The 15,772-nt window shown below is 37.4% G+C and overlaps 1 long non-coding RNA gene across 2 annotated transcripts in view; it reads right to left on the bottom strand.

Annotated features, from left to right (window-relative positions):
- LOC142032416 (uncharacterized) overlaps window positions 1-15,772 on the bottom strand; it is a 53,396-nt gene continuing 37,624 nt past the window's right edge. For both annotated transcript variants that reach the window (XR_012650824.1, XR_012650823.1), the window contains exons 3-5: window positions 3,759-3,895; window positions 431-503; window positions 1-104 (exon numbers count right to left, since the gene is read on the bottom strand). This is a non-coding gene — a long non-coding RNA (uncharacterized LOC142032416). The remainder of the gene's footprint in view (window positions 105-430; window positions 504-3,758; window positions 3,896-15,772) is intronic.

The raw sequence follows: 15,772 nt of genomic DNA, 5'->3' as shown, positions 1-15,772 counted from the left end.
TAATTATACAAAAATTTAAGCAAATTACCAAGTTCATTTCTATTTCTTCTCACTCTCAAGTGGAACACATCCGTTGCACGTATGTCAGTGAATAATGAACAGTTCTGGGGAAATGGAAAATATTAGATGGAACTCAGTTGTCTTGTTTCCTCTATTTCATTTTATCTTTTTTTTTCTTTTAACTGTACGTTGCCTTCTCTAGAATGCGTACCACTGGAACGATTATGCTGAGCTTTAGTTTTTTTGATGTTCATGCAGACCTATAGTTTTTTTAGTTAGTGTTTAGCTTCCTGATGTATCTCTGATACTAAATAATCTACCACGACATCAAACTAAGTCAATAGTTCTATCTACCTGATTAGAGCAAAAGTGTGGTAAGCAAAAGCAAGAAAATAATTTATGATACACGGAACCATTCCCCAGAACTGACCTGCAAGATCTCTCCTATTCCCATGAGATGTCTTCACTTGATTCACTCAGCTGAAATAATTCCCAGAAATTATCTATTGGGAGGAACAGAATGGAAGAAAAAAGAGCAGATTGAGAAAGAAATGTCATTGATCTTGCTTTTCATTTTTTTACTGACTGAACTTTAAAGTCTTCAGCTGCATCCTCATGAACACAGAGAGGTGCAGAGAAACTCAGTAGTGATTTACCAGTAACACTGAAACATATTGGTATGTACTATAGAAATACATCTGTGTTTCCTAAAGTTGGATAGGAAGCTATCTAGAGAGATGCGTATTAGCACTTTCTGCAGACGCTGCTGGAAGCTGGAAAGATCTCCCTTGTCTTTTACCATATATTCTGTGTTACTATGAACCCGCTTTGGAATCTTTTGTTTAGTTAATAAATCTAATCCTTAGAAAAGGGACTTGACAAAAAGGGAAGTCACACTTTACAGTTACTGAACATGCCCACTGACTCACAATTCATTTCCAGATCTGCCAAGCTTCTCTTGCTCAACGCAGTGAGACAGTGGTTCCTGGGCCAGAGGATGGGGAAGAAGCCATCGAGCATATAAGGTCTCTTGAGAGAGACGGCAGCACTGCATTACAAATGCATGAGATAAGGCCCAAACGGTGGGACGATGAAAAGAGCGAGCTGGTTGTCTATTTCCCATGCACAGCACTGACAGTTGACAGATATGCCCAGCTAAATATTTTCTGTGAAACCTGGTACTATTTTTAAAGCCAGGTGAGCAATCAGGGCATTCATTGTAATTCCCATATCATTTGTTTTAGACGATGGATGTGTCATCATTGTAAAATGGAATTTGGGTTTTTTTGGAAAAGAAATCAACACTTAAGCCATACTTTTGAGCAAGTCAAAATACACCCAAGGGTATGATTCCTTGTATGCTGCTCTTTTTAATAAGGCCAAGGAAAAGCATCACTGGATGGGATTATAATCAACTGCTGCTTTAATGCAGACAATCAAAGAAGGCTCCTTACTGATGGTTGTAAATTCATCATTAAGGATACCACTCAGAGTCATTTGGCATGACATTTTTTATGCACAGAACAGAAAAGTGCAGTATTAGCTCCTGAGTGATTGGATGAGTTGTACATCCATTAATGGACATATCAGAAAATGTTTCCCAGCTTCAACTTATCTCCTACACAAACTAAGATGCAGATTGTCTTGCTGTTGTTTACTCAAATTTTTGGTGCATTTTTCACTCTAGCCAAATCCTCTTTATTTGAGAACCTAATATCATCATGCATTGTAGATTTTACTGGTGACTCTGAGATCATAACAGTCTGTCTGTGTTCACATATTATGAAATCTACAGGATGACAGGCAATATGAGAGCAAATTAGTTGCACTAATCCTGTAACGGATAAACATTTCTCAGTTCACTGCTTTGGGAAACAAGGCAATTGGTAGATCATAAGCCCAGGAAAGTTGGACAAATTTTTGATTGAATGTTTTATCCACCCAAGTAGCCAGCTCAACCTGGCTAAAATCCATGTGTCATCCACCTGAAAATTGCAAAATTATTCCAACAAGAATTCATTAAAACTTAAAAACATTACAAGTAAAAGCTAAAAAAAAAATATAGTCATATTTTCATAAGACCACCTCTTTCATTTAAGATGGTTCATTTCTAAATATAACTAGATTTAATTTTCCAGAAAAAATACATAAAACAAAAAACTGAAAAGTTTCATTTTCCATTTTGGCCAACTCAAAAATCTAGGTTTTCCTGTTATACAAGTGAAACAAAAGATACATTATTCAAATTCCCTGCTCTGTAGTCTTTCTTCCTGTTCGTAAATTGTTCATGAACTGGTTATGATCTGTTAATCTATTCTTTATCCACACACTTCATTGATCAAATTACATGAACAAATTTCAGCCAAGAACATATCAACTAATTGTTCACTTACGGTATTCATTTAACTGTGATATATGACCATTACTTATACGAATGGTGTCATATCTGCTCCCCTGCTGGATATATGATTTTAATTTTTTTTCAGAGAGGAAGTACCAAGTTACAACATTTCTCAGATGTGAATTTTCAGATGAATAATCATTAAATGTTTAAAAGATACACAAAGTTTCTGTCTAGACAGCAGCATTATCCACCTTTAAGCCATCAACACATTTTCAGCACTCTGAACCAACATATTTTATTTAATCATATGCACAAACTATAGATATAGTTTATAGGAGAGACTAGATAAGAAGAATGCTCTTAAAAAAAAAAAAAAGGCCTGATTTCAGTACTTAGGCGTCCAATATAAAAAATATATTTTTCCCCTGTAAGTAACAGTGAGAATGCAATCATACCTCAGCTAGTATACAGCTCAGATAGTTAGGACGCTCACTTAAAGGATGAGGTTCTGGTAAAAGCCCAGCTCATGTTCATGGATCTGAACCTGGAATTTCCATATCCCTGCCAATGTCATAGCCTGTGAAATTCTCAAACCATCTCCTTGGAACTTTAGAGGAATAGGTATTGATCAGCACTTGTGGGGGATGGTGGGAGAAAGACTGCCCACTTTCCTAGCAAAGGTACTTATTTAGAATATAAAACAGGTACGTCACAGTATCAAGCAAAGTATCAGGTGCATGCCATAACTGTGAGGCTACTGTTTAATTCCAGATAATTGTCACTCTTTATTTTATTCTGACCAGAAAGTCTATTCAGACTTGAGAAACCTTCACAATGAAAATTTACTTTTAGCCAGTACATTCCCTTATAAAATAGTGAATTTACCAGAAATTTACTCCCCCTCCCGCCAAAAAAAAGTTTCATTCAAAAGTTTCAGGCCAGCTCTAGGATGGACTTTCAGAGTTGTATGTAACTGCTTTCATTGTCTGATTGGTCAACATGTTTATATATCTTCCCCTGCTGTGCATATGACCAAGCATTGTGTAGGCAGGCATGCTGGCCAATAAAATCTCAAAAAGCAGTAAACATTCCCATCAGTGCAAGCAACAGTTCTCAGTATAAATAATTGTCTTGTCATCTCTCCCCAGGCTCATTCTCTTTCCTTTCTTTCTCTCTCGCCTGCATTTCCTCAGAGATATTCTTTCTCCATCAACATAGCCTCGTGTTACTTCTCTGCAGCTCTGCTGCCCTCCATTCTAAAATCTGGCATTACAGTGAAACTTCCAAGAATTCCATTCTCTGAAGCATTATGAGTCACACTGTAGTCTTCAGCAATATTTTTAAAACACGAATGTTTTTTTAATCACTCTTGAGACCCACAGAAGAAAGTAAGGATATTATCTTGCTAACTTACAGTCGTGGTTGTTTTTTCTATTGCCACCCACACTCTCTCATCTTTCTCCAGATACTCTGTTCCAGTCTCTCAATAGTGCAGGCATATGGTATTCAAGCATGCCAGAGTCTGACTTCAAGTTTTAGTCATTTTTCTTCCTGTAAAAAGGATGGAGGGACATTAAGCCTATGACCATTTGAGAGCTTTCTTTATGTAAGCGTTTTATTAGGGTTTATACTTTAAAAAAAAAACTAACAGAGAAACATCAGGTCTGAGCCATAATTCCTCATATCTGAATACCAGCAATGACATGTGTCTGGTGTGTCAGAGGCAGCACAGAATTCATTGGTGCAACAGTGAACATCGGAAGGCAAGAATTCCTGCCTGCTCCTTGCAGGGATTTCTAAAAAAACCTTTTAACAGAGGAGCTGGTTATCTCTAGGAGATGTAGTTCTAGATACTGTCCCTGATAATAAAAATATAAATCTTTATTCTACTATTTGAAGAGCTTTCCATTTTAACGAGAAAAAAAAGAAACATTACTAAGCTATGGTAAAGTTATCAGTTCATTTTCATTCTATGTTTCAATGCTTTCTCCTTTTTCTTGTGCATGAGGGATGAGGCAGCTTGTATTACAAAAGAGTTATTTGCAGCTTAGGACAGAAGTTCCACAAATTGCTGTTATCTGCCCTGCAGATGCTCATGTGACACGCTGAATAAATATACCTCAAGGTAAGCACATAACACTGGACAATGGGCATTCAATAAAGAAGATCCCTAAAGACAACAGTTATCTGAGCTCCTGTAGAGATCAGCTTCTTGCATGAAGCATTCGAGAATGACTGGTTGCCCCATGATAGTCTTTAGAAAAAGCTGCTAGGAAATAAGAGGATGAAGAGACCTAGATTTCAAATTACCAGCTGATCATACGAAGAAAGTACATTCTTAGGTCTGAAAAGTTACTGAAAAATGGTCAGTGAGCTTGCCTGTGCAAGAGATGGTTGAGAGAACTGTGAAAATAAACACATCATTGAGAAATGGAGGTAGGATGAGTGAGATTTGCTTAAGAAAAGGCGAGAACAGTGTTAAGCGAAATAGAAAAGAATCCATATTAAATAGTAGCATTAATGCAGTAAGCCAGGAAGCTACGAGTGATCAAGACTCCCCAAGAATTAAAGTTACGTGAGAGATTTTATACACACACATGCCTATATTTATTTGTCTACACAAAATAAAGCACAATCATACTGAAACCGCTCATTTTACATCCAGCTTATATAGGGCTTTTCTGTCTCGCTGCCTCATACCCAGACATGTGGAAAAGCAATAAACTTGCCTTTCATTTTAGTAGGATTTTGCTCCTACTCTATGTATCTTTAAGAAATCTTAGCCTATTTTTTTACTTGATTGTACCAATCCTAAGCTTTTGGAGGATGCTGTAACTACCAGGCCAAGATGTTTAAAAATTGCTTTACTCACTGTGGGTTTTTTAAGATTAAAAAGAAAAAGATCATTTTCTAGGAAGTAGGGCCAAAATATTAGCACAGTTGCCTAATGTTAAGCTTTTCAATCCATATTTAGTCTCCCTAGTGTCAGTAAAGTCGTTATACCTCAGTGACAGATACCCACAAAGCTCAGTGAATGGCTGTGAGATACAACCTGGCTAAACACCAAACTATTTATAAACTCATTGTCATTATAGATTCAGGAGCCCATTTAAATACAGACAACCGGTTTTGAACATTTGTCATAAGACTGTAGCAGTGATGGGCTAGGATGTTTGGTAACTGCTGCTGTCATTGATCAGCTGTAGAGATTTCAATTTTTCACTTAAGCTCTCATTACCAAAAGAGCACCTCTTTAAGTCCCTTCTGTTTCATTATTTTGCACTACTTCTAAGAAAAAGAATATCGCCATCTTCTCTGAACCCCTATCACTGATTTTGTGCCTTGGATGGAACAGGATGCAAGGGACACTACAAACAACATCAGGTTTAGCAAAGAGAACATCATCAAAGATCAATAGCTAAAGTTTCTGGATTACTCTGAATCATTCTCCTGAGTAGCCTTCGCACTACCTTTTACTGGCTTTTCAGGAATAATTAGAAACAGGTGACAGTTGCACCATTTCTGTAAGTTTAAAGCAAGCTGAAAATCAGACTTGAGTTGCTACATTTTCAACAGCAGAAAATGTCAACAGCACAGGCAATTTTCATCTGAATTTACGCACACATTTTTCAGTGCTTCACGGAAAGAAAAGCCAGTTGACACAATAGGGAAATCTAGTACATACGAAGTATGAAGCTCTGAAAATTAAGACTGTTGTGAAATTTAGAAACGTGATATTGATGTGAATGTGCATGTCTCTAAAACAAACTCTTCTGTTGTAGATCTCAGATTTGTATATGCCAGACATAGCTGAATAAAAGCCAAAGCCTAGATTAATCCTCTTTCTATAAAAGTTGCCTACATATGTATCTGAAAATCAAAACACAGAAAACAGTATCAGAGAGCTCATAAAGAAAATAATATTTAATTACTTACAGGTTAATACCTAATTAATGCAGGTTCAGGAACCGACTCACCTTGAAGGACTTCTTGTTTTGTTTTTTTCTTGCACAAAATATACTTACAGAATTTGGTTTTCTTTTTAAGCATTCTTTAACGAACTCCCCAATACTAATGATTTAGTCACAGAAGTAAGTGTTATTTTGTTCACTCTTACCTTCTTTTTCTATAAAATGTCCCCTCAATATCATTTATGAAAAAAGGCAAAATAATATTTGGGGTAATCAATGAATAAGCATGCAAATAATTTAGAAGACAAAGACTGCATATTATAACAAGCTTAACCTAGCACGGCAATATAATGGGAGTTACAGCTGTGAGATTTTAACTGGGGAAGAATCGATGAAGATTTGCAGATGGAAGTCATGTCTCAAAAATGTATTAGGCTTGTCTAAAGGAACATGTGGATAAGATGACCTGGTAACTGTAGTGTTGCAATTCTATACTTGGATACTTGGGTGCATACAACTTGGATTTCCATAAAGCTTGGGAAAATTCACAAGCTTTTAAAAGTGTGAAGCTACCATGGCACAAGAGGAACGGCCCTCTTCTGCATTATTAGCTTTTTCCAAGTTAGGAAAGCAAAGAATGAACTAATGGTCAATTTTCAGAAGGGAAGAAGGTTACTCGCAAGGTGTTATAAGGTCTCTGCTGGTATCTGTGCTCTTCAGCAGACTCATGAGTAATCTCAAATTCAGAGTAAACAGAAACTTTATACATTCTGCCAATGATATGAAATTACTCAGGATAGTCAAAACTGAAGTTTTTTGAGGCAAAGTATAGAAGCATCTCACAGTACCAAATGACTAGCTGGTAAAGTAACAGATGAAATTAAATGACATTTCTAAGTTGGAAAAAAAGGTGTGTACACATTTTTGCACATAATGGCTGCCTGATGTAACTCTGGACAACAAAGTCTACAGAGATTTTAATGATTTAATGAAATGAATTCTTTTAATTAGTTCATATCAGTGATTCAGAGTATCCCTGATAGTGCCTTTTAATTTCATTGAAAGTTGGTGGCATTTAGCCTACCACAGTATTTTTTTATAATGCCATTTGGGGATTGAGCTTCTCTGTCTTTACAGTGCTTAATAAATATGAATTAATTATCCTAACACTCTATGAGGTCAATAAACTATATAACTCTTCTCTCACATGGGAAGAAAACTGAGTTATTTCAGTTAAATGATTTGCACAAAGTGATAAAAATGTTGAGCAACTCTCCACTAGAAAACTGTCATTTCCATTGAATCCCTTCCTAAAAGAAATCAAATTTAATTTAAGCTTTTCTTGACAAAGTGGAAAACACTTCTAAAATGTAGATATATTTCAGTCAGACATTTCTGGAAAAGAAAGGTTCAAATATTCACTTTACAATATTTTATATTTTAAAAATTACGTTTAATGAGTATCTGTATTTTAGCCAAACACTGCAATTCAAATGACCCAAAGTAGTATTAATTTGAATCCTTTTTTACTGAAGATGTTCAACAATTTGTCTTTTTGTTCCCCCTTGGGATGACTTTCTTTTACAAAGTCTCAATTTTTTTTTCGAAAGGAACAGAAAAGTTAATTCCCTGACCAGATCTGCTTGTCCATTACATGCCATGCGTGACAACACTGCAAGAACTACCTCTGAGGAATTCTTAATATCTTCTGTGTAGAAACAACATATGTCTAGTAGTATCTCTTCACAGATGAATTTTTCAGGGTAGACTAGGTCCCTGTTGATTAACATTCCCTGAAGCATCCTATGAGAGGTTTGTATGTGTGTAGGGGATACCGAAACAAAATGGAAGTGTCCTGTCCCAGACATACCTAGGCTGAAACTAAAGATTATACTGGAAGATGAGAAAAATACTGCAAAAAATTACCTAATTGTAATAGAGGAATTGGTATCAATTTTAAAGTCTGTGGTAGTAACAGCACCGAACCATGATCTGAAACGATGGGCTTCACCTGCTCAGTCAATCTATAATTCTACATATAGCCCAACTAAGGCTCTATGCGTATGAATAGATTGCATTAGGTAACTACCTGTGCCTTTTTAGACTTATTCAGCTGCTGGTCTTTACCCTTGCAGGCCCTCTGTTAAGTATGAAATCAAAATGTGTTAAAATAACCCCATGCACCAATAAATACTGGGAGAGGACCAACTGGAGAGCAGCTGTGCAGAAAAGAACCTGGAGGTCCTGGTGGACACCAAGTTGAACATGAGCCAGCAACATGCGCCCTTGCTGTGAAAAAGGCCAAAGTTATCTTGGGCTACATTAGGAAGAATGTGGTGAGCAGGTCAAAGAATGTGATTCTTCCCTTTTACTCAGCACTGGTGCAGCCACACCTGGAGCGTTGTGTCCACTTCTGGGCTCCCCAGTACAAGTGAGATACAGAGCTACTGGTGTAGCAAAGGGCCACTAAAATGATTAAGGCACTAGAGCACCTCACACGAGGAAAGGCTCAGAGACCTGGGACTGTTCAGCCTGGAGAAGAGAAGGTTCAGGGGGATATCCTCAGTGTATATAAATACTTGAAGGGAAGGTGTACAGAAGATGGAGCCAGGCTCTTTTCAGTGGTGCCCAGTAACAGGACAAGAGGCAGTGGGCGCAAATGAAAACATGGGAGTTTCCATCTGAACATCAGGAAACACTTTTTTACTGTGAGGGTGACAGAGCACTGGCATAGGTTGCCCAGGGAGATTGTGGAATCTCCATCCATGGAGATATTCGAAAGCCGTCTGGACATGGTCCTGGGCAACTGGCTGTAGGTGGCCCTGCTTGAGCAGGGGGGTTGGACCAGATGACCTCCAGAGACCCCTTCCAACCCCAACCATTCTGTGATCTGTGATTCTGTGAAATATTACTCAAATTGATAAAAGATTAAAGAGGGAAAATGAAAGAATAGAGGAGTAATTTTTTAAATGTAGTCTTTAACAAGAAAACTAAGGAAAAGATGCCTGAGCAACTAGAGCAGCAGAATCTTTCTGGTACATTTATTTATAACAAGTACTTAATAAAACAGCTAGAAAAAATATAAACCAGAAGGAGGACATATGCATCCCCAGATCATAAAGGAATTAGCTAGTTAATTTATGAACCGCTGACAATTAAATTGGTATGCCAAGAGGAGCAGGTACTGAGAAATGGAAATTTTTGAAGGAAGAAATATGGATTAACACTTTTCCTATGGAAGTCCAAGGAATTCTAGCACTTACTTTCCAGTATCTCTCACTTCTCTTTTCAGAAAAATAATTGAATAAATGTTATTAGAAAAAAAAAAGTATGAACCGAGAGAGACCAAGAGCATACTAGAACCATAAGCAACAGAAAACATGAATAGGATCAAAAGATCACAGGATAATTCAGGTTGGAAAGTATCTCTGGAGTTCATCTAGTCCAGCCTCCTGCTCAAAGCAGGGTCAGCTATGAGATCTGACCAACTTACTCACATGCAGTGTGGTCTTGAAAACCTTCAAGGACTGCACAACTTTGAGCAATCTGTTCCAATGCTTCGCTGCCCTCACTGTGAAAAAGTTTTTTTTTATATCCAGTCTGAATTTGTCTTGTTTCAACTTCTGCCCGTTATTTCTTGTCCTCCCATGATGCAGCACTGTGAATAGCCTGGCTCCATCCTCTTGGTGACCTCCTACTATAAGGTCCCCAAAAGCCATACCTTCTTCAGGTTGAACAAGCCTCAGCTTCTCCTCCTAAGGCAAATCCTTCAACCCCCTGACCATCTGGGTGGCCCTCCACTAAACTCACTCCAGTTTTAAATTTAAATGACAAATCCTGGGTAAGATATATAGCACACTCACTTCAGAGATAACCATATTGTAGTGATGAATAGTCTTTACAGGTACCAACTTTGTAGAATAGTTTGGAATCCTTCATCTTGGAGAACCGATACATAAAAGACCGAATTTGAAAAGATCTCCCTATTGAGGAACAAATATAAAGTTTTGCTTAACTTTTCTTGATACCAAAGTCCCACTTAGACAATTACATTTAAAAACTACTTGCATTTCTTAACAAGGATAGACTTGAGCACATGTTAAAGCGCTTTCCTGGATCTGGGCAAAAGTTATTATATGTAGAATACAACCTGTAACTGGACTTTATATCTGATTACAGTGCCTTTCAAAACTTTACCCACAGACGATTCACATTTTCCCAGACACTGAAAAAACCTTGTGAACTGCAAAGTAATTAAAAGACTGAAACAAAAGGTAATGGAATAACATATATCAAGTCTGGAAAGAGGTGGTAGTGGACACAACAGAGTTCACTCAGTATTACTTAAGATTTCCATTAGCTATCCATGGTGACAGAAAACAGCACTTACATTTGTAAACTATATTGTACCATTATGAATGCTAGTGAAAAGAGTGAAATACAAAGCAAAGGAGTCTGAAAATATCAGACTACGGAAGCCAATACTGCTTGCCTTCCTTACACAAAATTCCCATTGAAACAATAAGGTGTGCAGAATTTGGCTCCTGGATATAGGAAATAAAGGATCAAATCCAAAGCCCACTGAAGTCAATAGGAGACATTCTTCTGACCTCAATGGGCTTTGGATATCACCCAAAATGAGATTCATTCTGGAAAAACGCAAGCTGAAGGAAATAATCATTCAAAAAGTATCTGGGAAAGAGATGTTTGGAAAACCTGGAAATCAAAGAATACCTAGGAGACTTTGTGTAATATATGATACGTGACAAGAGCTTATGAACACTGTTACAAGATTGTACCTTTTCTAAAAGCTTATTAGTCTAGAAATGAAGACAGAATGTAAGAGAGAAGAAAACAACCCATTCCATCCAGTTAGGGAGCAGAAGTCACAGGGATATCACATCACAGTGCAGGCAGGTTGTTTTGTATGGAATTTACAATATGCCAAGCATCAGATAAAAACACAGCACTAAAGGTAATTGTCCCATTTGAGAAATCACTAATTTCTCAGCTCTTCTCCCAGATACAAGTCTGCTCGTATCTACAAAGATGAAATGCACAAAAAGTTTGCATATAGAAATTTATGGTCAGACTTCAATATGAGGCAAGTGTCACATTTGTGGTTTGGTCCCTTTCCATTATAGTGATGAAGGTCAACAGAGCCTTTTAAGATTCCATCTTTCGCACTATACATGAATATCTTGTGCTAAACAAAGGATGTCCTTCTTCCTCTTTGGTGGAAGGACACTCACTTTCATTCTCCTATATACCTTGCTGCTGTCAGGTGGAGAAAATTTCAAAGAATGTACATACATGTCAGTAAAATGAAGGTCTGACCTTATTCTCAAGATCAAATGGACTCAGCATGTGCACTGTAAACTCTCAAGCTACCTATCCTCAGCAATTACTTTCCTACAATCTCATTGCTGAGAACTGGATAAGGACATCTGTATGCACCTGCTATGTAGCAGAAAAATATAAAACAATGATAAAGGTAGTTTCCCCCCACCTAGTCTTCTGCCAACAGAAGCACCTATCCTGTCTCCATTTATTGAGCGAAAGAAGCTAAGAATGGTTTGCATAAAGAATAAACTGATTGTATTGAAAAGCTATGGCAGCCTGACTAACCCACCTACTACAGTTCAGAATGGCTTGGTCCTTCTCTGCTGTCACTACTGTTGCTGCTGAGGAGAGGAAAACTTTATTCCTCACAACCCCATCGCCCCTCAAAAAAACCAAAACCCAAACTCCAACACCAACCATGTGTGGCTCAACAAGTAAGATTCATTAGGCTCTGCAATTTCCTGCCTCATTGGTCCAGACCATCTCCATGTATTTTTTGCTTGTAAGACACAGATAAGAAAAGGGTGAAGACAACCAGACATCCCCGAGTAAATGTTTTTGAATCAATAATTGTAAGATGATTACGATAAAGACGATAAAGCTCCAGTTCATTCTAGAATGTCTTTAGGTTCGTACACTGTAGATTATATGCTATTTAGTACCATAATTTCTGGTTTAAAATATTTCTATTCTTAGATTTTAAAACAAGAATAACTTTTTTTTTTTTTTTAATTGTCTAGCTGGCCCTTCACAGAAAATGTTGGAAAACATTTTCTTTTGAAACATTCATGCTTATGCTTCATATATTTTTGGACCACTTCACATTTAAAGTTCATTGGCTTTTGCTAGAAAATCAGGTCTCAACATGACTGTAATTCTTTCAGTGAGCTCAATTCTGTGAAATCCTGAGCATTAACTTCTACTGACCAATTCTTAGGCTTTCTCTGGATCTGATCTTTTGTGACATCATAAAAATTTAAATGGAATGAAGTCACAAACAAAGGATTAAATCACATAAGTAGGAAGAAAAAGGAGCACATGGATTTTAAAACACAAACTTGTAAAGAAAATTCCTCAACAATACAAATGGGAAAAGGGAAATTGTGGATAACATAATACACAAGAGAACACTTCTGAGTAGAGTGATTTGCAAAATCTTCTTATAAAGCTTCAGTAGATTTTTTAGAAAGTAGACCCCCATGCTCTTACTCTAAATCCTCCTTGACTTTATAACAGTGATATTGGAAAAATCAAATCTCTTGCCTGAAAGCTTTAGTTTCAATTAACAAGGATGTTAAGCATTTTTTTTTCAGATACATGAAAAGAGTGACAGGATTATAGACCACCATAAATTGTTGGTATTTTAAGAATCTGACAGGCTCAGCACCATGTGCCATTCTAGCCTCTCTGTGTATCCTTTGTGGTTAAAACTCTTAAGCACTTTAAATTCTTTTGGTCAGTATTTTTTTCCTTTTAGGGCAGACAACTAGAAGCACATTCCAAGTAACCATTTATGGTGTACAGAAAATTATAAGATACTAAAATCACCTCTTTGAAGGTGTTTCCAGGCTTTGGATAGTAAAACAAATATTTTATTTATAAAAAAACAAAGTTGTTGTTTTAAATCTAGAATATAATTATCTATGTTCCAATTCAAATGAAAGACAGTAACAGCATGAAGACACAGCAAAACAATACATGTCAAATCCTAGAGCCTTTACTTGGACAAATCTCCCATCAAGCTTTGGTGGCAGCTTTGCCTCATGAAATATGGCTGAGCCAGACCTGAAATAAGCAAAAATTTAACAAGCCCCACCAGTGGAATCAGCTATGAAACAACAAATGAAATATTTATTTTTGGTGTCTGAAAAATAATGACAATCTGGTGAACTATCAATACAAAAGTAGAAGTCCACTAAAACAGAATCATTCTATGATTTGAAAAATTTGTTCGCATGTTTTTTCCAGCCTGTATCAAACATTCCAGAAAGTCCTCTGCTTCTTCAAATATCTTTTTGGTCCTCTATTGTATCTGGATAGATGAGCCTGAGGACTCCTGCTTTAGTGGACTTCTACATTTGTACTGATAATTCACCAAATTGTCATTATTTTTCAGACACCAAAACTAAATGTTCCATTTGTTGTTTCATAGCTGATTCCACTGGTGGAACTTGTTAAATTTTTGCTTATATCAGGTCTGGCTCAGCCTCATTTATCCAGATACAGAGTCCTCAGAAGCATTTAGCCAGAATACAATAGAGGACCAAAAAGATGTTTCAAGAAGCAGATGACTTTCCAGAATATTTGATACAGGCTGGAAGAAATATGCAAACAAATTTTTCAAATCATCGAGCTTTGGCAAACAAAATTGACTGTCGCTTTGCATAACTTCAATTATAAATGGCTCAGTCCTCTCACGTTTCTTCTTTTCCAATGCATAACACAAAACTGTGGACTGGTCCTGTGCAGGAGACATGTCTGGGTGCTGGGGCTTACGGTGGAGAAGAGGCCAGCATTTCTGTGAGGCAGCCAGGAAACACACTCCAGATTCCTCGGAGCCTGACACCTCCGTAAGAACTGGTGGACAGGGAGCCCATCAGACTGTCCCGCTTGACAGACCAGCGCACTGGGAGGCAGGGGACAAGAGGAGCTGCCAACCACCTGCAGCTGGTTTATCAGGTCATGGGGGGGAGAACGATTCTGGCGCTGTGCTAGGAAAGTATGTAAGACATACCCCTGTCTGTGGGGGTGCGTTGATGCAGGAGCCAAATCTATGAGTCTCACACTCGGTGCACGAAAACTTAACAGCTCAGATGGATGGGTAAAATCTGTATCTGTGTAGAAACTGCATGGGATGTAAGCTTTGCAGTTCTGCACAGGAATCTGGTTCTGCTCTGTACCATCTGTGCACCAATTGTGTGGATTGTTTGTTGAGCTTTGTTTGTTTGTTTGTTTCATTGGGGAAAGATATAGAAGCCAGTAAAAAGAATGCACTTCAGGTCAGTTTAACTCTTGAGCTATTCTTTTTTGCCCTCGCCACTGTTAATTATAGGTTCAAATTTCCTACAAGAGTTAAAAAGAAGATTCATACCTAATTGCTATTTTCTGCAATTTATTTAATTTCAAAGACAACGATTTAATTTCAAAGTTTGTTCACATTACTGAGAGTAGTGGAGAAAACCTGGAAATACAAAAAAGGTAAGATTCAAGGCCTGATTTTCAATGTTAGATCCTTGCAGCTGACAGTACATTTGTATGTGCATGTAATTGACGTAGTTTGTTTGAAATCTAATGACCATGTGATAGTACATACATGGCAGATCCAGACCTTGAAGTGGATGCTCCCATTATATTTGTGCTAATACCGCTAATACCATATACATACAAATTAGACTGAACAGTTTTTAGCAACAAGTAAATGCAACAAGATAAAGTAATGTAAGTTTATACATACACTAAACATCTATATAAATATGCACATTCTATGCGCATCTAATAAACACATTTCAGTCTATGCGCATCTAATAAACATATTTCAGAAGAAGATTTAAAATCTTGACGTCCACAGGCCCTCCAAACATGCTGTGGCACTCCCAGAGTGAAATCTGAGACTATTAAAAACAAATGGGAGCCTTGCTTAATCAGGTCTGTGCAAACTGAAGAAGCCCAGAGGGGCACCCAAGAGAATCCTTGATGAAAATCAAGATTATAATTACATCAAGGTGAAAAAAGACATTGCTCCTATCTGCTTCTCCAGAAGCTTCTCTAGACTTACAGGAAACACAGCACCTTATGCTCTCAATCAACAGAAAGCAGCAGTGGAAGAGATGGACTAAGAATTGCATAAACATTGGTAAATGTCTTACAGGAATGTTTTTTAAAATCTTGATGTTCTTTTTTGGCTTCTGGGGTTTTGGCAGGAACTCCAGTCTCTAGGCCCATTTCTGTGTACACACTTTAATGATGGGCTTGATTAAGAGACAGTAATTCCCCAGAGGTTTAGCTATCTTATTTATTGACACGAACATGGGTACAACGCCAAAATCAAATGGTTATGTCCCAAACCAATGGAAAATCACAGATGCAAAACCATGATGGATTCTTCATTTTTCAGGCTTCATGTATTTCTACTGTTTTCCACTGTATATAAGCTTTATAGCCTAACCAACACCCA

This window comes from Buteo buteo, chromosome 6 (assembly GCF_964188355.1).
Source record: "Buteo buteo chromosome 6, bButBut1.hap1.1, whole genome shotgun sequence".
Lineage (NCBI taxonomy): Eukaryota > Metazoa > Chordata > Aves > Accipitriformes > Accipitridae > Buteo > Buteo buteo.
This window is presented reverse-complemented; position numbering and strand designations above follow the sequence as displayed.